At 42.7% G+C, this 21351-nt stretch overlaps 1 protein-coding gene across 10 annotated transcripts in view; it reads left to right on the top strand.

Annotated features, from left to right (window-relative positions):
- CLEC16A (C-type lectin domain containing 16A) overlaps positions 1-21351 on the top strand; it is a 265133-nt gene that overhangs the window by 205293 nt on the left and 38489 nt on the right. For 2 of the 10 annotated variants that reach the window (XR_013218206.1, XR_013218207.1), the window contains exons 22-23: positions 6495-7259; positions 7303-7395. The exons of the other annotated variants lie outside the window; for them this stretch is intronic. The gene's annotated coding sequence lies outside the window, so the exon portion shown is untranslated. Of the gene's footprint in view, positions 1-6494; positions 7260-7302; positions 7396-21351 lie in introns of those variants that run through there. 10 annotated transcript variants of the gene reach the window in all.

Here is a 21351-nt window from a genome sequence, read left to right as displayed (position 1 = left end):
TAGGCCTACCTTGGTTGTAACGGGTGGCGATTTGAGTCACTGTTGCCTTTCTATCAGCTCGAACCAGTCTGCCCATTCTCCTCTGACCTCTGGCATCAACAAGGCATTTCCGCCCACAGAACTGCCGCTCACTGGATTTTTTTTCTTTTTCGGACCATTCTCTGTAAACCCTAGAGATGGTTGTGCGTGAAAATCCCAGTAGATCAGCAGTTTCTGAAATACTCAGACCAGCCCTTCTGGCACTAACAACCATGCCACGTTCAAAGGCACTCAAATCACCTTTCTTCCCCATACTGATGCTCGGTTTGAACTGCAGGAGATTGTCTTGACCATGTCTACATGCCTAAATGCACTGAGTTGCCGCCATGTGATTGGCTGATTAGAAATTAAGTGTTAACAAGAAGTTGGACAGGTGTACCTAATAAAGTGGCCAGTGAGTGTGTGTGTATATATATATATATATATATATATATATATATATATATATATATATATATATATATATATATATATATATATATATATATATATATATACAGTGCCTACAAGTAGTATTCAACCCCCTGCAGATTTAGCAGGTTTAATAAGATGCAAATAAGTTAGAGCCTTCAAACTTCAAACAAGAGCAGGATTTATTAACAGATGCATAAATCTTACAAACCAAAAAGTTTTGTTGCTCAGTTAAATTTTTATAAATTTTAAACATAAAAGTGTGGGTCAATTATTATTCAACCCCTAGGTTTAATATTTTGTGGAATAACCTTTGTTTGCAATTACAGCTAATAATCGTCTTTTATAAGACCTGATCAGGCCGGCACAGGTCTCTGGAGTTATCTTGGCCCACTCCTCCATGCAGATCTTCTCCAAGTTATCTAGGTTCTTTGGGTGTCTCATGTGGACTTTAATCTTGAGCTCCTTCCACAAGTTTTCAATTGGGTTAAGGTCAGGAGACTGACTAGGCCACTGCAACACCTTGATTTTTTGCCTCTTGAACCAGGCCTTGGTTTTCTTGGCTGTGTGCTTTGGGTCGTTGTCTTGTTGGAAGATGAAATGACGACCCATCTTAAGATCCTTGATGGAGGAGCGGAGGTTCTTTGCCAAAATCTCCAGGTAGGCCGTGCTATCCATCTTCCCATGGATGCGGACCAGATGGCCAGGCCCCTTGGCTGAGAAACAGCCCCACAGCATGATGCTGCCACCACCATGCTTGACTGTAGGGATGGCCATCCAGTCTCCAAACGTCACGTGTGTGGTTGGCACCAAAGATCTCGATCTTGGTCTCATCAGACCAGAGAACCTTGAACCAGTCAGTCTCAGAGTCCTCCAAGTGATCATGAGCAAACTGTAGACGAGCCTTGACATGACGCTTTGAAAGTAAAGGTAACTTATGGGCTCGTCTGGAACGGAGACCATTGCGGTGGAGTACGTTACTTATGGTATTGACTGAAACCAATGTCCCCACTGCCATGAGATCTTCCCGGAGCTCCTTCCTTGTTGTCCTTGGGTTAGCCTTGACTCTTCGGACAAGCCTGGCCTCGGCACGGGAGGAAACTTTCAAAGGCTGTCCAGGCCGTGGAAGGCTAACAGTAGTTCCAGAAGCCTTCCACTTCCGGATGATGCTCCCAACAGTGGAGACAGGTAGGCCCAACTCCTTGGAAAGGGTTTTGTACCCCATGCCAGCCTTGTGACTCTCCACGATCTTGTCTCTGATGGCCTTGGAATGCTCCTTTGTCTTTCCCATGTTGACCATGTTTGAGTGCTGTTCACAAGTTTGGGGAGGGTCTTAAATAGTCAGAAAAGGCTGGAAAAAGAGATAATTAATCCAAACATGTGAAGCTCATTGTTCTTTGTGCCTGAACTACTTCTTAATACTTTAGGGGAACCAAACAGAATTCTGGTGGGTTGAGGGGTTGAATAATAAATGACCCTCTGAAAAGACTTTTCACAATTTAAAAAAAAAAATAAACAAATAAATAACATTCTTTTTTGATGCAGTGCATTTCACACTTCCAGGCTGATCTACAGTCCAAATGTCACAATGCCAAGTTCATTCCAAATGTGTAAACCTGCTAAATCTGCAGGGGGTTGAATACTACTTGTAGGCACTGTATATATATATATATATATATATATATATATATATATATATATATATATATATATATATATATATTTTTATTATTATAGCGCCATTTATTCCATAGCGCTTTACATGTGAGGAGAGGTATACATAATAAAAACAAGTACAATGATCTTGATCAATACAAGTCACAGCTGGTACAGGAGGAGAGAGGACCCTGCCCGCGAGGGCTCACAATCTACAAGGGTTGGGTGGGGACACAGTAGGTGAGAATAGAGCTGGTCGTGCAGTGGTTTGGTCGATTGGTGGTTACTGCAGGTTGTATGCTTGCCGGAAGAGGTGGGTCTTCAGGTTCTTTTTGAAGGTTTCGATGGTAGGTGAAAGTCTGATATGTTGTGGTAGAGAGTTCCAGAGTAGGGGTGATGCGCTAGAGAAATCTTGTATGCGATTGTGCGAAGAGGAGATAAGAGGGGAGTAGAGAAGGAGATCTTGTGAGGACCGGAGGTTGCGTGCAGGAAAGTACCGGGAGACGAGGTCACAGATGTATGGAGGAGACCGGTTGTGGATGGCTTTGCATGTCATGGTTAGTCTTTTGTACTGGAGTCTCTGGGTAATGGGGAGCCAGTGAAGGGATTGACAGAGGGGAGAGGCCGGGGAATAGCGGGGGGACAGGTGGATTAGTCGGGCAGATGAGTTTAGAATAGATTGGAGCGGTGCGAGAGTGTTAGAGTGGAGGCCACAGAGCAGGAGGTTACAGTAGTCAAGGCGGGAGATGATGAGGGCATGGACTAGGGTTTTTGCAGATTCTTGGTTTAGGGATGTACGGATCCGATAAATATTTTTGAATTGAAGGCGGCAGGAAATGGAAAGGGCTTGGATATGCGGTTTGAAGGAGAGATCAGTGTCAAGGATTACCCCGAGGCAGCGAGCTTGTGGAACTGGGGAGAGTGGGCAGCCGTTTACTGTAATGGATAGGTTCGTTGGGGGGGTTGCGTGAGATGGGGGAAAGACAATGAATTCTGTTTTGTCCATGTTAAGTTTTAGAAATCTAGCGGAGAAGCAGGATGAAATAGCGGATATACATTGAGGGATTCTGGTTAGTAGGGTGGTGATATCTGGTCCAGAGATGTAGATCTGTGTGTCATCAGCATAGAGATGATGATGATACTGAAAACCGTGAGATTCTATGAGCTGTCCCAGGCCAAAAGTGTAAATGGAGAAGAGCAGGGGCCCTAGAACTGAACATTGCGGGACTCCGACAGATAGGGGGCGAGGTGAGGAGGTGGTGTGTGAATGGGAGATGCTGAATGTTCGGTCAGTTAGGTACGACGAGATCCAGGATAGGGCCAAGTCTGTGATGCCAAGGGATGAGAGGGTCTGTAGTAATAGGGAATGGTCAACTGTGTCAAAGGCAGAGGACAGGTCCAGGAGGAGGAGGATAGAGTAGTGTCGCTTGCTCTTGGCGGTTAATAGGTCATTGGTGACCTTAGTTAGGGCAGTTTCAGTGGAGTGGTGTGACCGGAAGCCTGATTGTAAGCAGTCGAAGAGTGAGCAGGAAGATAGATGGGAGGACAGTTCAAGATGGACATGTTGTTCCAGTAGTTTTGAGGCATAGGGAAGAAGTGATATAGGGCAATAGATAGATACAGAGGATGGGTCAAGAGAGGGCTTTTTGAGGATAGGTGTGATTGAGGCATTTTTAAAGCTTGAGGGGAAAACACCAGTTGTTAGTTATAGGTTGAAGAAATGGGTTAGAGTTGGGATGAAGACTGGCGAGGTTTGGGATGAAGTGGGAAGGGATCGGGTCAAATGCACAGATGGTGAGATGCAATCTTGAGAGTAGAGTGGAGAGTCAATCTTCTGTAATGGTGGAGAAGTTGGTTTTGGAGGTGGAGGGCTGGGTAGTTGGGAGGAAGGGCTCTGGGGTTGTCGACTAAAACTGTCTCTGTCCTCAATCTTCTGCTTGAAAAATGAGGCAAAGTCTTCAGCTGAGATGAGTGGGGAGGGAGGAGGTGCTTGGGGACGGAGGAGAGAGTTGAAGGTGTTGAATAACTGTTTAGGCTTGTGAGTCAGGGAGGATATGAGAGATGAGAAGTAGGTTTGTTTTGCTGTGGCGAGTGTGGTCTTGAAAGTAGTGAGGGACTGTTTGAATGCGATTAAGTGCTCGTTGGAGTGGGATCTTTTTCATCTCCGCTCAGCAGCCCTGGAAGCTCGCTTCAGTTCTTTGGTCAGGCTGGTGTGCCAGGGCTGTCTGTTGATTTTGCTAGCTTTGGTATGTGTGAGAGGGGCAAGAGATTCCAAAGCTGCAGCTATTGTGGTGTTATATAGAGCGGCAGCGTCATCCGCATTGTGTAGGGAACTTATGTCTGTGAGAGGGAGGAGGGATTCAGAGAGTGAGTATAGATCAAGGTGTTTAAGATTTCTGCAAGGGTGTGCAAGTTTGTGGGGTGGGGATTGTAGACAAGGAGTGGAGAGGGAAGAGAATGTTAGTAGATTGTGGTCAGAAAGAGGAAGAGGTGAGTTAGAGAGGTTAGATAGGGAGCAGAAGCGGGTGAAGATGAGGTCTAGTGTGTGACCATCTTTGTGAGTGGCTGCGGAAGACCATTGAGTGAGGCCGAAGGAGGAAGTGAGAGATAGAAGTTTAGTGGCAGCTGAGAGGGAAGTGTCAATGGGGATGTTGAAGTCGCCCATGATGATAGTGGGGATGTCCGCAGAAAGGAAATGAAGTAGCCAGGTGGTGAAGTGGTCAAAGAAGGTGGTGGCTGGCCCAGGGGGGCGGTAAATGACAGCCAGTTGGAGGGGTAGTAGATGCGCACAGAGTGCACCTCAAAGGAAGGGCGGGTAACAGAGGGTGGCAATGGGATTGGTGTGAAGGAGCAGTTATCTGACAGGAGAAAACCAACTCCTCCGCCATGCTTGCTGCTGGGGCGGGGTGTGTGAGAAAGGTGGAAGCCACCATACGAGAGTGCAGCAGGAGAGGCTGTGTCAGAAGGGGTGAGCCAAGTTTCGGTGATGGCGAGGAAGGAAAGTTTGTGAGTAATAAAAAGATCATGGATGTAAGAAAGCTTGTTGCAGACAGAGCGAGCATTCCGCAGAGCTCCTGTTAGTGGGACTGGGGAAGCGGGGGCCGGGTGAATGGGTATAAGGTTAGAGAGGTTACGGAAATTAGTGATAGAGCGTGGATGGGAGGTAGAAATGACTGTGGGAATGTGGTGAGGAGGACCAGGATTTGGAGAGATATCACCAGCAGTGAGAAGGAGCAGAGAAAGTTTTAGAAGGTGGGAGCAGGAGAGGGCATGAGGTGGCTGTCTGTGCTTTGAGACAGAGGATTGTATGTTAAGGAACAGTTCTGAGGAGGATGTGAGATGGATGGGGAGGATTGAAGAAGAGATGAACAGTTCCTTACTAGGTGTTGGGATTAGGGGAGTTAGCAGAAAGTGAAGGATTGTAGGGGTGAAAGTGAAAACAAACAGAAACATTGTTTACAGTGACTTGTGTCCAGTTACCTTCAGTTCCCTTCTGGTTCAATTCTGGTTTTAATTCTAAATTAATCTTCACACTTCTAGGACACACTTATAGGAATCACACTGAAGACTGACGTCATTGCAGACTTGTGCTATAAAATAGCAGGAGTCACAAAGAACATTGCCCGTGATCGAGATACATATATGCAATATAGGTAGCCCCGTGACTGTGTGTACAGGGCAATAGAAATTCAGCAAAATAACATTTTGTTTCTACAAATGGCTGGTTAGAAAAATAAAAGAAGTGATACTCACCTGTCCTACCCCGCATAGCTCTCGTGCAGATGATACCCAGTCCCCAATGGTCCCTACCATCTTGTCTCATTTTACCACTAAGGCCACTAAATGACTGAGCAGGCATATTTTCCTATGTGTCGAGGCAGAACCAGAAGGTCGAGGCCATTAATGACCGGATACTTGTAACGGGGAAGGGATTTTGTCACCAGGTTTTTATCACTTAATCTGAGTGCAGTATGATCTAGGGGCACAGTCACTAATTCCAGAGATATATCACTTACTGGATTCGTTCAAAACTGCAGCAAGCAGCCTAGTAAGTGGCACGTCGCCAGAGTCATAGTCTCTGCTCCCACTCCATGCTGCTCTCAGATAAGATAACAAAAACCTGCTGACAGATTCCCTTTAAGGCCACGTTCAGTATTTGCAAGCCAAAATTAGGAGCGGGTGAAACATGGAGAAATGGTGACGTGTTTCTATTATACTTTTGCTCTCTTGATTTTGGCTTACAAATACTAACCAAATACTGAACGTGTCATCGTGACCTAAGGCCGAGTATTGCTACTTGTATTTTTTTTTCTTCTTTCGTTGCGCCAGTCTAAGAATAAAACTTTTAGCCAAACATTTCTCCACTAAATAACCCTTTTTTTTTCTAGTAACACGGCACAGTACATGATTGTTCTTCACAGAGGAGCATACTACGTGACTTGGGAGACTCTGGAGTGTAGCACAAGTCTACAGAAATCCATGTGGGTTCCTTAATGGTCGTGTAGTACCTTCAAAATAAGAAAATGAGCTTAGCCAGGCGAGAAACAAGTTTGGAAGAAGGGGGTCAGGTGTTGAAGAGGAAGATGACTGGTCTCACGCAGACTGTTGCATGTTCCCGTTTTAATGACTCTCTCCTTTTTACGCATTGTAACTTTCAGGCATTGCCATCTTGGGTTCTAATACAACCAAGGTTCACATTCGCATGGAGCTTGGACTCTAGTGTGTGTCGGTGACAATTTAAAGCCAAAGACCACACTGCCAAACCATATGCTGTTGTGGTTTGCGTGTGCACATCAACCGCTATGTGTGGCCTCACCCATAAAGTAGATGAACATATAATTTATTACATATTTACTTGTTGGCTTCTCGGGAGGACCTTGCCAGACTTTATTCTGTGGCTTTTTAACCTTCCTCTTGAGGGACTTTTAATTATTGTTACCATTAGTTTCCGCTGGACGTTCAGCAGTCAACTGATTTCCCAACATCAAAAAGCCAGATCACATTTCTACTTCTGTAGCTCTTCCCAACTCTCTGCACAAGGTTAACCCTAAAGACGAATGTTCACTATTTATGAGCACAACTACTACATTGGTTTATGTGTATTTTATTGTATCTTGATATTCAGGGACAAGAATTGTGTAAATAAAAAGGGAGTGAAGATATTCAGGGACAAGAATTGTGTAAATAAAAAGGGAGTGATATTTCACTTTTGTTGCAGTTTTTCAGTTTTCTTTTTTTATGTGTTTTGCTCATTTTGGAAAAATGTAATAAATAATGTATTTTGTATTATTTGGCTTCTTGATTTGTTATAATTGAGTGCCTAGTGTCTTTTATCACACTCCGCTATGCTCTAGTTACAATTTAACAATTTGTGTTACTTACTACGTGTGGATAGTTAAACCGACCTGTTTATTTTTGGGAGCGAGAAGAGGACAAAAACTTAATTTATACTATAGATTTAATTTGTAAAGGAAAACAATGACGGATAGTTCAGACTTTTTGGAGCCTTTCAGTTTCTTCACTTTCCATAGATAATTTCCAGACGTGTCATATAGGGAGTTATTGAGCTGAGAAATTACAGACAACAGAGAATTGGGATTTTGAATATCTGCACATTTACCATTTCATATTTGTGTCTATATATGGCTGGTTATTCTCTGTAAATATATTATTGTTTTTACTGCTTTTCCTTACTGCTATGCTGTGACGGTTGTGAACTATGCCATGAATTTAAAGCACCACTCCAATGTTTTTTTTTCTCACCACTGGAATGTCTCTTTAAATGCAAGTCCTCTGAGCCCGGTCATATAGTCAGCCTCCGGCGTCTTCCCGATTTCTTTTATTTTTTTTTATTTTTTTTTTGCGCTGCTCCTATCCTGTGACACCATCTTGTGGGTGCAGCCTCTGACGGGACGGAAGTCAGACGCTACCTTACAAGCTCTCAGTACAAGTCTAGGCAAGCCAGAATGAGGTTCTCCTAGATTTGTAACAGAGTGACCTTCGCGCCACTTCATGAAATACAGGAGCTCCCGACCCGTCACATTTCTCTGGAGACAGACAGGAGCTATGCTGCAAAACGATGATGGCTACTGAAGGGGAGTATGAGACAGGGGGGGCAGAGGACTTACATTTAAAGCACCACTCCAGCGGTGCAACAAAAAACAAAGCTGGAATGGCGCCTTAATATTTTTTTTTTAGATCAGAGTTTGCAGGAGGGAAAGTTTCTGAATGACCAGCATCAATATTAGATAAACATTTTGTAAAAGAGCAAGTTAAAGTTGGTCCTCCCCCATAAACTTCTGTAAAAAAAAAAAAAAACCTTCCCGTTTTCAATTCCATGACCAACAGTCCCTGTGAAACTTTTGGATAGTGATTGCCAGTATCGCTTTACAGGAATGGTTTACTCCGTAACCTAGTCCTTTCATCTGGATATACTTTTTTATACCTTTGGTCTTCTCTATGGGATTGTGGCATCAGCGATGATCGCTGTTGAGACCGACCATGGCTGTTCAACCCCTCAGACGCTGCTCTCGATAGTGGCTACGGCACCTGGATGGTTAGCAGATCATAGGGGCTCCCTCTTTAACCCCATCAGCACCCTGAGACTATGGTTGTTTGGTCTTGATGGTTGCCTTTCAACTCACAGCCAAATAGCGGCCTCAGATCTTGGCAACATTTAGGTGGTAAAGGTAAAATGTTTTAAGAAGAGAAAAATGAGAAGCAGCACTCACCCGTTTTCTTCTAGTGTAGATAATATTTAATTCATGAAAAGAACATTCACATACCAATGCGGTGCAGGATAGGGCATTGGTGGAGAGAGGGAGCGGGTGGAGACGAGACGAACGACGGCCGTTTCGCGCACAAGCGCTTCTACGGGTCCATGTGAGTTGTGCAGGTAACGTCATTTCCTTTAATAGGCGTATGACGTACCACATATAATACATAAAAATACAATGATTAAAAACAACAACACTTTCTCTAGTTTTTTGCGGATTAGATGAAAATCGACATGTCCAGTTTATCATTAAGCCCCCACGGGCCTTGCGCATTGGTTTTGAGGATCCATCTCGCTTCACATTGAAGGAGTAATTTATTGTGATCACCGCCATGCTGCGGAAACTTAACCACTTCTAGTCCAGCAAAGCGTAGCAGATTAGGATCCCCCCCATGCGCCTCTTGTATGTGTTTGACTAAGCGAACACGGCCCTTTCCAGTGAGCACAGAGTTAAAATGCTCACGGAAACGAACCATAAGGGGCCTAATTGTTTTCCCTATGTAAAACCGGTTACACGGACAAGTAATTACATAGACTAAAAATTTGGTTTTACAAGTCACAAAATCCTTAACCGTATGCATTAAAGTACCCACTTTAAGGGGATTCGTAGTTTTATGTAAATGGCACATACTGCAATTGCCGCATTTAAAGTTACCGTGCGGGCGGGATTTTTTTATCCAATCAATCTCATTTGTGGAAATACGATTTTTTATCACAAGATCTCCTATATTTACCGAACGTTTGTATGCGAAACGCGGGTGGCACACAGTCAGATTCCGAAAATCAGTATCGCCTTCAATAACATGCCAGTTTTTCCGTATGGCAGAATGGACTTCATTGTCCAATGGGCTGTGTTTAAATATAAAGGTAAAGATCCCTTTGTTCTTATTGTGATTATCTATTCCATTACCTCTTTTACGTTTATAACTGCCCTTTTTTAGAAGATCCAGTTGGGAAAGATTGTCAGCCCGCAATTCTGCCTGCCGTAAAATGTGATTGGGATAACCTCTTTTACTAAACCGTGACTTAAGCTCTTGCACTTGATTTTTATAGCTTTCATCATTGTTGTAAAATGGCCGCGGGATTCCGCGCGTGCGCAGATGGAGATCGCGGCGGCCATTTTCCTGAAGCCCCGGGCAGCAGAGCGCTCCATCTGCGCACGCGCGGCCACAAGAAAGATGGCCGCGCCCACCGGTAAATGGCGAATAGCGAAGACCGCGCTGTTTTGAATCTCCTGGGCAGTGGATCTTCACTTTGGACATGCGCACACCACTACGCCACCAACGTAATGATGAGCAGGTTTCTGGGGGAGAAACAGCGCTGTCACCACGCCCATATGACCAGACCAGCGTGAGTGACAGCAGAAAACGGCGACTTTACAAAGGTATTTCGGCAGCATAGGTGGGTAATAAAGGCACACAAAGACACTAATGTAACGCCCAGCTCTGCCCCTATTTAACGCTATTTTTAGCTCATCTTCAAAAAACGGGGTGACAGGTTCCCTTTAAGAGTATCTTGGGTGGGTATGTTTTATAATTATAATTCCAAAGAATTTCAGATGAAATTTTGGAACTACGGCGGGTGTAACTACAGCAGATGAAGAAGTCACACACAGGCTCGTGTACTGTTGGGCCCCCAGAGGTACCATAAAAGAGGAGAGCTGCAATTAAGTATTTAAAGAAGCACTCCTGATTAAAAAAATACACCCTCCACCTTTCTAAATATGTATGTAATTTAGTGTAGTTGTATTAAAATACTTGCCAATCGCTGACTTCTCCAGTTTCCAGCGCAGCTCAGGTACTCTGCAAATCATAATCGCCAGATCACACTGGAGTTTATATATGGTCCAGAAGTCGCAATCGAGGTATAAGTCTATGGAGCCTTGTTCTGAAACTCCATAAACTTGCTTTAATGAAACTATTTAGCACAGCAGTTCCTGTGAAAGCCAGCAAGAGGGCCCCAGAAAAGGACCAGAGTAGCGCTGGAAACTAGATAAGACTGCGATTGGTAAGTATTTTAGTACAACTACACAAAACTATAGTAAAAAGTTATTTAGAAAGGTTTAGGGGATAACATTTTTGTTGGAACTGTTTCTTTAATGATTTGTCAATGGCCACGTAGTTTATCTATATGCTTTGTAAATGTGTTGTGTATAGAGTGGCAGGGCAAATACTTTTTAGGCATCCATACCTGGTAGTTTAAATATATACCGTATTTTTCGGATTAATATTTGGTAGTAAAAAGGGGATGCGTCTTCTAATCCGAAGGTGTCTTACCTGGGGGGGGCAGTGGAACAGGGTCACAGGAGTCTGAGTCACTGATTCAGTAGGTCGACGGCGGCAGGAGGAGTGGGTCGATGCTGAGGGCGCCGATGAGCTTAAATCCACTCTCCCGTACATATCCCAGCTGTGGGCTTCGGGAAAATGGCGGTGCATGCACAGATTGAGATCTTGGACGAGATCATACACAATGCATGAAGTACAGATTTCACATATGGTTAAAGTATTAAATTAATGGAATAGTCGCTTCCAGTTCTGCTGAGCTGAGTTTAAACGAAGCCAAAATCCATAGTAAAATAGTTTATTTTTTTTCCAGTGTCCAGCTACCAAACATTATGGCTTCTAAACCAAAATAAATGGTTATTACTGCCTGTCTTAAATTCTCATGGGTCAAGTTAATTAGAAATTAGCTGCTCTTCTCAGATATTGTGGCTAAGAAATCTTTATTTTGTCATTGATTTTTCTTAACTTCCGATAATAATGGTGGTTTTCGACTCGTGATTTATTGTTATTGTATATTTAAAACATCCAGCTGCCCCCAATCCCCTCACTTTCCTGGAACCATGCTTTTAAAATATTTTTTTTATTGCTTTCTAATATTTTCCTTAATTAAATGGTTTACATTCTATGTTGTACCTTGATGGTAAACAGAAAAAAAAATGTGAAAAGCAATTTTGGGCCTGCAAGCGTTTCTCGAACATAAAATCATTTTTTGTTTAAAAATGTAATCACTTTTTTTTTTAAATCCTTGTCCATAAAAATCAAAGTATATCTATCTCTGCCTACATGCATATATACAGTGCTTAGCATAAAATGAATGAGTACATGCCAACAAATTTCAGAATCAACATTTTCTATGGGATACCTTACTACAAGATGTTCCCACAAGTGTGCGCCATTGATTGCATTCAAGATTTTTCATTTTGCACTCCCAAAAAAGTAATTTTCCTTAGGCAATATAGTATTGAACTAATTTATATGTTGCAAAATGACTCCCCACCAACGAAAGTCTTAGGAGCAAAGGTAAAGTTTAGCCTTCAAAATTCTAGTTAACAAAAATTCAACCCACAGGTAAGTTTAATTATTCAGTAATGAGTCCACCAGACAGTTGACTGAAAAAGGGCACTAATTAATAGAGAAAACACCTTTCAATTTCATGCTATATGCAATGGCACCACGTGGAAGAGAAATGTTAGAGGGAAAATAATTTGTTTACATAAGAACAGTGAAGGCTTTAAAAAGATCAACAAAGTTTAACTGTAGTAAAAGTGATACAAAAAATTTACAAAGATGGAACTGCAGCCATCTCCCAGATGTCCAGGGCGACCACGGAAGTTAACACCTAAACAAGAGCATTTTCTGTTGCGAAGGGTTGAAGAAAATCCATATGTAAGTTCACTGCAGGTAGCCAAAGAAATAGAAAGTGGTGATGAGTGAGTGTACTTATTGCTCGGGTTTTCCCAAGCTCGCGCTAGGGTGATCTCCGAGTGTTTGTGAATGCTCGGAGATTTAGTTTTCCTTGCAGCAGCATGATTGCAGCTACTAGACAGCTTGATTCCCTAGCAACCAGGCAACCCCCACATGTACTCAGGCTGGGTAGTAGCTGTAAATCATGCAGCTGTGTCAACAAAAACTAAATCTCCGAGCAGTCGCAAATACTCGGAGATCACCCGAGCGTGCTTGGGAAAACCCGAGCAACGAGTACACTCGCTCATCACTAGTGAAAGCCAAACCAGGGTGAGTATTTCCTGTGACATAATACGCCGTACAATGCAGAATCGCATGTATGGGTACCATCCACGTAGGAAGTCTCTCCTAAAGCCCATGCACAAAGAGAGCTAGCTTAGAATTTGTCAGGACCCATTCTGAAAAAATGAATACTGGAATTCTATACTCTGGAGTGAAGAGAACAAGATATGTTTTGGAACTGATTGGTTCTAAACTGTATGGAGGTGAGGAGTGTAAAATAAAAAACATGGTGTTTATAGGGAAACATGGTGGTGGCAGTTCCCATATGTGGGGTTACACGAGTGCTGCTGGTGTCGGAGAGATATTTCATTGATGGTATCATGAATTCACAGATGTACTGCTCTGTAGAAAGAGCAGATGCTACCATCGCTTCTTGTCGTTTGGTAGATGTGCACTTTTCCACAATGACAATGATCCACAACACACATTTAAGGCCACTGTTGCATTTTTGAAGAACAGGGTGAAATTGATTCAACGGCCAAGAATGTCTACTTATCTGAATCCAACCAAACACCTATTTAGAATTCTGAAAAGACAAGTTGAGCATCAATCTCCATCTAGCGTACAGGCTCTAATTGGGGTCGTTCTTGAAGAATGGAAAACGTTATGCTGAGCACTGCATATGTGTGTGTGTGTGTGTATAATATATATATATATATATATATATATATATATATATATATATATATATATATATACACACACACACAGTACAGACCAAAAGTTTAGAAACACCCTCTCATTTAAAGATTTTTCTGTATTTTCATGACTATGAAAATTGTAAATTCACACTGAAGGCATCAAAACTATGAATTAACACAAATGGAATTACATATTTAACAAAAAAGTGTGAAACAACTGAAAATATGTCTTATATTCTAGGTTCTTCAAAGTAGCCACCTTTTGCTTTGATGGCTGCTTTGCCAACTCTTGGCATTCTCTTGATGGAAATGGTGTTCCAACAATCTTGAAGGAGTTCCCAGAGATGCTTATCACTTGTTGGCCCTTTTGCCTTCACTCTGCGGTCCAGCTCACCCTAAACCATCTTGATTGGTCTGGTGACTCTGGAGGCCAGGTCATCTGGCGTAGCACCCCATCACTCTCCTTCTTGGTCAAATAGCCCTTACATAGCTTGGAGGTGTGTTTGGGGTCATTGTCCTGTTTGAAAATAAATGATGGTCCAACTAAACGCAAACCGGATGGAATAGCATGCTGCTGTAAGATGCTGTGGTAGCCATGCTGGTTCAGTATGCCTTCAATTTTGAATAAATCCCCAACAGTGTCACCAGCAAAGCACCCCCACACCATCACACCTCCTCCTCCATGCTTAACGGTGGGATCCAGGCATGTAGAGTCCATCCATTCACCTTTTCTGCATGTCGCACAAAGACACGGTGGTTGGAACCAAAGATCTCAAATTTGGACTCATCATACCAAAGCACAGATTTCCACTGGTCTAATGTCCATTCCTTGTGTTCTTTAGCCCACACAAGTCTCTTCTGCTTGTTGCCTGTCCTTAGCAGTGGTTTCCTAGCAGCTGTTTTACCATGAAGGCCTGCTGCACAAAGTCTCCTCTTAACAGTTGTTGTAGAGATGTGTCTGCTGCTAGAACTCTGTGTGGTCTCTAATCTGAGCTGCTGTTAACCTGCGATTTCTGAGGCTGGTGACTTGGATAAATTTATCCTCAGAAGCAGAGGTGACTCTTGGTCTTCCTTTCCTGGGGCGGTCCTCATGTGAGCCAGTTTCTTTGTAGCGCTTGATGGTTTTTGCCACTGCACTTGGGGACACTTTCAAAGTTTTCCCAATTTTTCTGACTGACTGACCTTCATTTCTTAAAGTAATGATGGCCACTCGTTTTTCTTTACTTAGCTGCTTTTTTCTTGCCATAATACAAATTCTAACAGTCTATTCAGTAGGACTATCAGCTGTGTATCCACCAGACTTCTGCACAACACAACTGATGGTCCCAACCCCATTTATGGGGCAAGAAATCCCACTTAAACCTGACAGGGCAAACCTGTGAAGTGAAAACCATTCCTGGTGACTATGTCTTGAAGCTCATCAAGAGAATGCCAAGAGTGTGCAAAGCAGTAATCAAAGCAAAAGGTGGCTACTTTGAAGAACCTAGAATTTAATACATATTTTCAGTTGTTTCACACCTTTTTAAGTAATATATAATTCCACATGTGTTAATTCATAGTTTTGATGCCTTCAGTGTGAATTTACAATTTTCATAGTCCTGAAAATACAGAAAAATCTTTAAATGAGGTGTGTCCAAACTTTTAGTCTGTACTGTAAAATATATATATACAGTATATGTGTGTGTGTGTGTATATGTGTACATATATATATGTGTACAATATATATATATATATATATATATATATATATATATATATATATATATATATATATATATATATACACATACATACACACGCAGTGCCTTGCGAAAGTTTTCGGCTCCCTGGAACTTTTCAGCCTTTTCCCACATATCATGCTTCCAACATAAAGATACCAAATTTAAATTTTTGGTGAAGAATCAACAAGTGGAACACAATTGTGAAGTTGAACGAAATTTATTGGTTATTTTAAATTTTTGTCGAAAATCAAAAACTGAAAAGTGGGGCGTGCAATATTATTCGGCCCCTTTAACTTAATACTTTGTTGCGCCACCTTTTGCTGCGATTACAGCTGCAAGTCGCTTAGGGTATGTTTCTATCAGTTTTGTACATTGAGAGACTGAAATTCTTGCCCATTCTTCCTTGGCAAAGAGCTCGAGCTCAGTGAGGTTTGATGGAGATCGTTTGTGAGCAGCAGTTTTCAGCTCCTTGCACAGATTCTTGAGTGGATTGAGGTCTGGACTTTGACTTGGCCATTCTAACAAAAGGTGGTGCAGCAAAGTATTAAGTTAAAGGGGCCAAATAATATTGCACGCCCCACTTTTCAATTTTTGAATTTCCCAAAAAATTTAAAATTAAAATAAATTTTGTTCAACTTCACAATTGTGTTCCCTTTGTTGTTGATTCTTCGCCAAAAATTTGGTACACTTTGGTACACATACATTTGGTATCTTTATGTTTGAAGCATGATATGTGGTAAAAGGTTGAAAAGTTCCAGGGAGCCGAATATTTTCGCAAGGCACTGTAGATATATGTATTTGATATATTATCAAGAAATTGTTAGCTAAAGTGGTTGACAGCATGTATGTATCGCCAAGGTGAGTGGTATCAGTGATGTAAATCTGCAGCGGTAACACTAGTTTACTTAGCGTCAATTTTGTGTCTGAGTTTTAGGAGCGACCAGAGAGCCCTGGGGGGGAAGGTCGTTCACGTATTCAAGCCCTGACCTTACTGGCCCAGTAAAAGGTAGCTGAGACAGCTCAGAGTGTGTTCTGTGCTTGGAGGTTTCCTTACATTGATATGTCCCACACTTCCATTCTCCCTCCTAGTCCCATCCCCGCAGTTATATTCTAGCCTGTACACACTCTCCACCTCCCACAAAGGTGCATATTATCATATATTATGGGCCCGAACTCTTCTGCACTAGGATTTGTACTGATTTTGTTTTTTTGTTTTTTTTTGAGTCTTACTGATCATGAGCTCTGACAGTGCATACTATTTCTTTATCTGATAACAATCTCATGTATGAGGAAATTAACCTCTACTCATGATCACATTACTATCACAATACTATAGGTGCTTCTCACAAAATTAGAATATCATAAAAAAGTTAGAAACATCAGACCCCACAATGCAGACGAGTTGAAGGCTGCTATCAAAGCAACCTGGGCTTCCATAACACCTCAGCAGTGCCACAGACTGATCGCCTCCATGCCATGCCACATTGATGCAAAAGGATCCCCGACAGAATATTGATTGCATTTACTGAACATGCATTTCAGTAGGCCAACAGCTTGAAAATCATTTTTCAAGCTGGTGTTATAAAGTATTCCAGTTTTCTGAGATAAGGACTTTTGGGTTTTCATTGGCTGTTAGCCATAATCATCAACATTAACAGAAATAAACACTTGAAATGGATCACTCTGTAATGACTCTGTATAATATGAGTTTCACTTTTTGTATTGAAGAACTGAAATAAATTAACTTTTTGATGACATTCAAATTTTTTGAGAAGCACTTGTATATTACATGGGAAATCCTTGCATTCCCTTTTATAATTTACAAGATGCTTCCTTAAGCGAACAAGAAGTCGACTTTTGCTTTTTGTGCTTAATTGTAGGCTTGCTTTAGATAATCATACTTAACGTTCATGTTTCTTTTCTCATTTTATTGCCAAAAACCAGACAAGTCTTAACAGGAAAAAAGTATAGAAGGGAGCAATGCCATGTAAGAGTTGGAGGAGATTGGTAAAACATGGCTTGTTTTCTTCGTCCCACTCTTGTCCATGAGTTGTCTGGTATTGCAGTTGAACGCCTTCATTTTAATGATTCAGCCATATTTTTCCAACCGCTTTATTTGCGGTGGTTGATTGGTTAGTGCTGTTCATTGACAAGGAAAGAAAGTGCTGTACAACATTCTAGCGAGTGGTCTCATGAGAATTTTTTTTCTTTTACGTAAATATGACACAAAGGTTAGAAAAACTCAGCATTTTTAAGTTTCTAGGGAAGAAGAAATTTGAGTAGCTGAAAGGAAAATCTTAAAGCATGAGCTGTTCTGTTTATGTATCCTGTCTAATATTTTATACGAATGATGGCTCCTCAAGAATCAGGAGAGAAGTTCTCACCAGGCTAAGTGTGATACCTAGGACACCATGCAGGGGTTGTCTAATAATTAAAAAAAAAAAAAAATTCCTAAAGGAATAGTACTAAAATAACTTGGTCTACACCAAATCACTACACTCCTCCTGGTGTTTCTGTAGCAAAGATGGCCTGGTCCCTGCTGTTCTGTGTGCACTGGCCTCTAGCGATAACATATCCTGTGGACACATGACCTCTGCAGTAGTCATAGGTAATGGCATATCGTCAGTGGATGCCCAGGGTGCAGAGATTAATATGGCACTAGAGAAGCACCCTGGGTGATGACTATGTCATTGTTCTTCTTTTTTCCACATGGAAATCTATAAATCTACACCTGCTTGATTTACTGTGAATTTCCAAGTGGCTTTCTACAGATTTGCTAACAATTTATGACACCAATTTTGACACATGTGGACACGTGATCTCTAATGGATGGGTTGAAGAATGGCCATATAATTTTTGTTGCCACCAACATCGCAAACTTTTGGGTTATTTTTGCGAATAGATTGTGTTTCACATTTGTGCTATAACTCGATAGCAAAGATATATCATGGCTCTTACAGTTCATGTAGGAATGTCTAGGACCATTTTGTCTGTTAAAGACCAATAAGGGTCCTCATTAGTGATGAGCGAATATACTCGTTACTCGAGATTTCTCGAGCACGCTCGGGGGTCCTCCGAGTATTTTTTAGTGCTCGGAGATTTAGTTTTCCTCACCTCAGCTGAATGATTTACATCTGTTATCCAGCATAAGTACATGTGGGGGTTGCCTGGTTGCTAGGGAATCCCCACATCTACTTATGCTGGCTAACAGATGTAAATCATTCAGCTGAGGTGAGGAAAACTAAATCTCCGAGCACTAAAAAATACACGGAGGACCCCCGAGCATGCTCGAGAAATCTCAAGTAACGAGTATATTCGCTCATCACTAGTCCTCATCACACCACCGGCTTGAAAAGTGTTTTCCTATAATCTAAGCAGAGGCGACTTTACCTTTTGAAGCATCTGAGAACAGCACGAATTCTAAGGTTGGCTGGATCCAGCCAGCTTCAGAGCTGTGTTTGCAAGTTCTACAGCACAGACCATGCATGCGTACTCTCCTTGTCTACGAAACCAACTACCTAATGCCAGACATTGCCCTAATCCTCAGCTGCTGTCAGGCAGGGGTTCGGTTACATCTGCCGCACTCTATAGGCAGAGCGGTTATTGAGCCCATTCCAATGCCACCCTGTGACTCAAACCGGAATTCTGCTGGGGAAATCGTTTATTTACTCCCAGTAGCGGGGGTGTGCGTGTCAGCGCCAGGCAGGTTAAAAGCGTTTTTTAAGGTGACAGGTTCCCTTTAGACCCTTCAAGACATTTGTATATATGGCGCATGTCGGAAGCTAGTGTATGGGGCAGGCTCACGCAGCGAGCGAGCCCCCCATGCCTTGCATGTGATGGCAGTCAGAACCTGCTGCTAACAATCGCCGGTGGAGCAGTGCTTCTCCCACAATTGTTAACCTGTTAGGCTGCTTTCACACTAGCGTCGGTACGGGGCTGTCGCGCTGCGTTGGCCCGACGTACCGACGCATACTGTGAAAAAAATGCCCGACATGGGCAGCGGAAGCAGTCTTAAGACGCTTTCGCTGCCCCATTGCAAGGTCCGGGGAGGAGGGGGCAGAGTTTCGGCCGCGCATGCGCGGTCGAAAATGGCAGACTAGACGCACAAAAAACGTTACATGTTACTTTTCTTGTGGCGGCGGTGCGCCAAAACACGACGCAACCGTCGCACGACGGTTGCGACGTGTGGCACTGCGTCACAATGCGTCGCTAATAAGTCTATGGAGAAAAAACGCGTCCTGCTTGCAACTTTGCAGGATGCGGTTTTTCTCCACAACGACTCATTGCGACGTGCAGTGCCCGATTCTAGTGTGAAAGTAGCCTTAAATGCCGCTGTCACTCTCTGATGGTGGATTTTAAGACTTGTGTGCTTGTCAGTGACGTGATAGTGGGTCACTGATGGGTTACTATGACAGCTGGGGTTCAGCTAATGACCCCTGTGCTTGTCATAGCGGAGATCCATTGAAACCCTACTTCTATATACAGCGATGCTATGGCATCACCGCATATAGCACAAGCTCTCAGACGATCGCATGTTCAAGCACAAGAAACCACAGATAAATGGAAAAAAATAGAAATGTCTAAGAAGAACACACCGGTGGCATGTACAGAAGTGTATCGCGACGTTATGGGAAATATTTTCCTGGTCTAACAGGTTTCTGTAGCTCCAAAATGACACACGTGAAATGTATTTTTTCTTTATGGAGAGATGGCCTTAGAGAGGTCAGCTGGGCCCATTCATTCATGACCTTAGTGGGTTATTTTTACAACCTGGACGTTCCATCCCCACGTTATTAAACCTCCTGAAATGTCCTCACAATTCCGGTGTTAGATCAGAGATTTCTCCTAGTATTGTGCAAAAATTCCAATGCACATATATCTCCATCATGGGCCTCGTTCCCAGACTCCGGAAGAATATTTCAGTGGTCAGCACTATTCTTACTCACAAAATGGCAGAAACCACACACACAATTCTGTGTACCCCATTACAGGTCAGTAGGGCCTGTCGGGCTCTCTTGCTGGATCTGGCACTGCCTAAAAGAAAATGGAGACTTTATTGTGATGTGTATTTATAGTTGTTACTTGAGGCTGAGGTTTCAGAACATGATTGCACTTGTAACCGCATTCCCTTCCGAGAAGTCACGTGGCTGACTGACTTCTCTGTCAATCACTGCGCTTGTTAACTCTGTTATTTTCCTGTCATAATATTAGACCTGCACATATTCAGAAAAGCCACCTTATTGATCAAGTGCCTTGTGTCAGAGCCAATGAATTATGCATGCTGCATACAAGCAGGATACCATACCGGCCAGCATTCATAGGCACTGAGACTGTAGCACATCCTTCATCCCCTGGTAAATTTGGACTCTAGGTCGTCATTTGTGACATATGCTCATTATTACTTATTAGGGCTCCTGCAGACGACTGTATTTTCGGTGCGAGTGCGATCCGACAAAACATAGGATTCCACTTGGACCAATGCTAGTCTATGGGACCATGCATGATTTTCACCGACTGACCTAGTGGAGAAGATGGAGAATTTTTTTTTCCCCCATCTTCTCTTCAACCGAGAAAATCAGATCACACTGTGATCAGAGGGTGATTAGCATAATCGGCCCGATTCTCTTGGATGAGAGAAAATGTGGTGTGACCATAGCCCGTGTCTTGCTTTTTACCATTATATGTTAATAGGATCCTGTTTTTAAGTCTGCAGAAATCATAAGGTGCATTTACACATCACGATCCTAGAAACACAATAATCCTTCAGTCTTTAAAGGCTGATGATTACCCTACCATCTAACAAAATGCTTGTTCGTCGGGTGAGAGGAACTTTTTCTGATTTTCCTAAGTGATCATTGTTCTTGGCAGAGCACTGTGTAACCAGGACCTACTGTAACGGATGCAGTGCTGGACCGGGTGTCAGTCAGTGCTGGGTTGTGGTGACAGCTGCTTCTCACGATGTAGTGAACGGTAACTGAAGCCGCTCCGTACGCTCTCTGTGACTGAAAGCCGATGACCGCCGGGAAGATTAAAAGTCATGTCCTCCCGATAGTCGTGATTCCAGTACGGTGGAGGCACAG

This window comes from Ranitomeya variabilis, chromosome 7 (genome assembly GCF_051348905.1).
Source record: "Ranitomeya variabilis isolate aRanVar5 chromosome 7, aRanVar5.hap1, whole genome shotgun sequence".
NCBI classification, from domain to species: Eukaryota; Metazoa; Chordata; class Amphibia; order Anura; family Dendrobatidae; genus Ranitomeya; species Ranitomeya variabilis.
The sequence above is the reverse complement of the archived record's forward strand: the minus strand, read 5'-3'. Positions and strand labels throughout refer to the sequence as shown.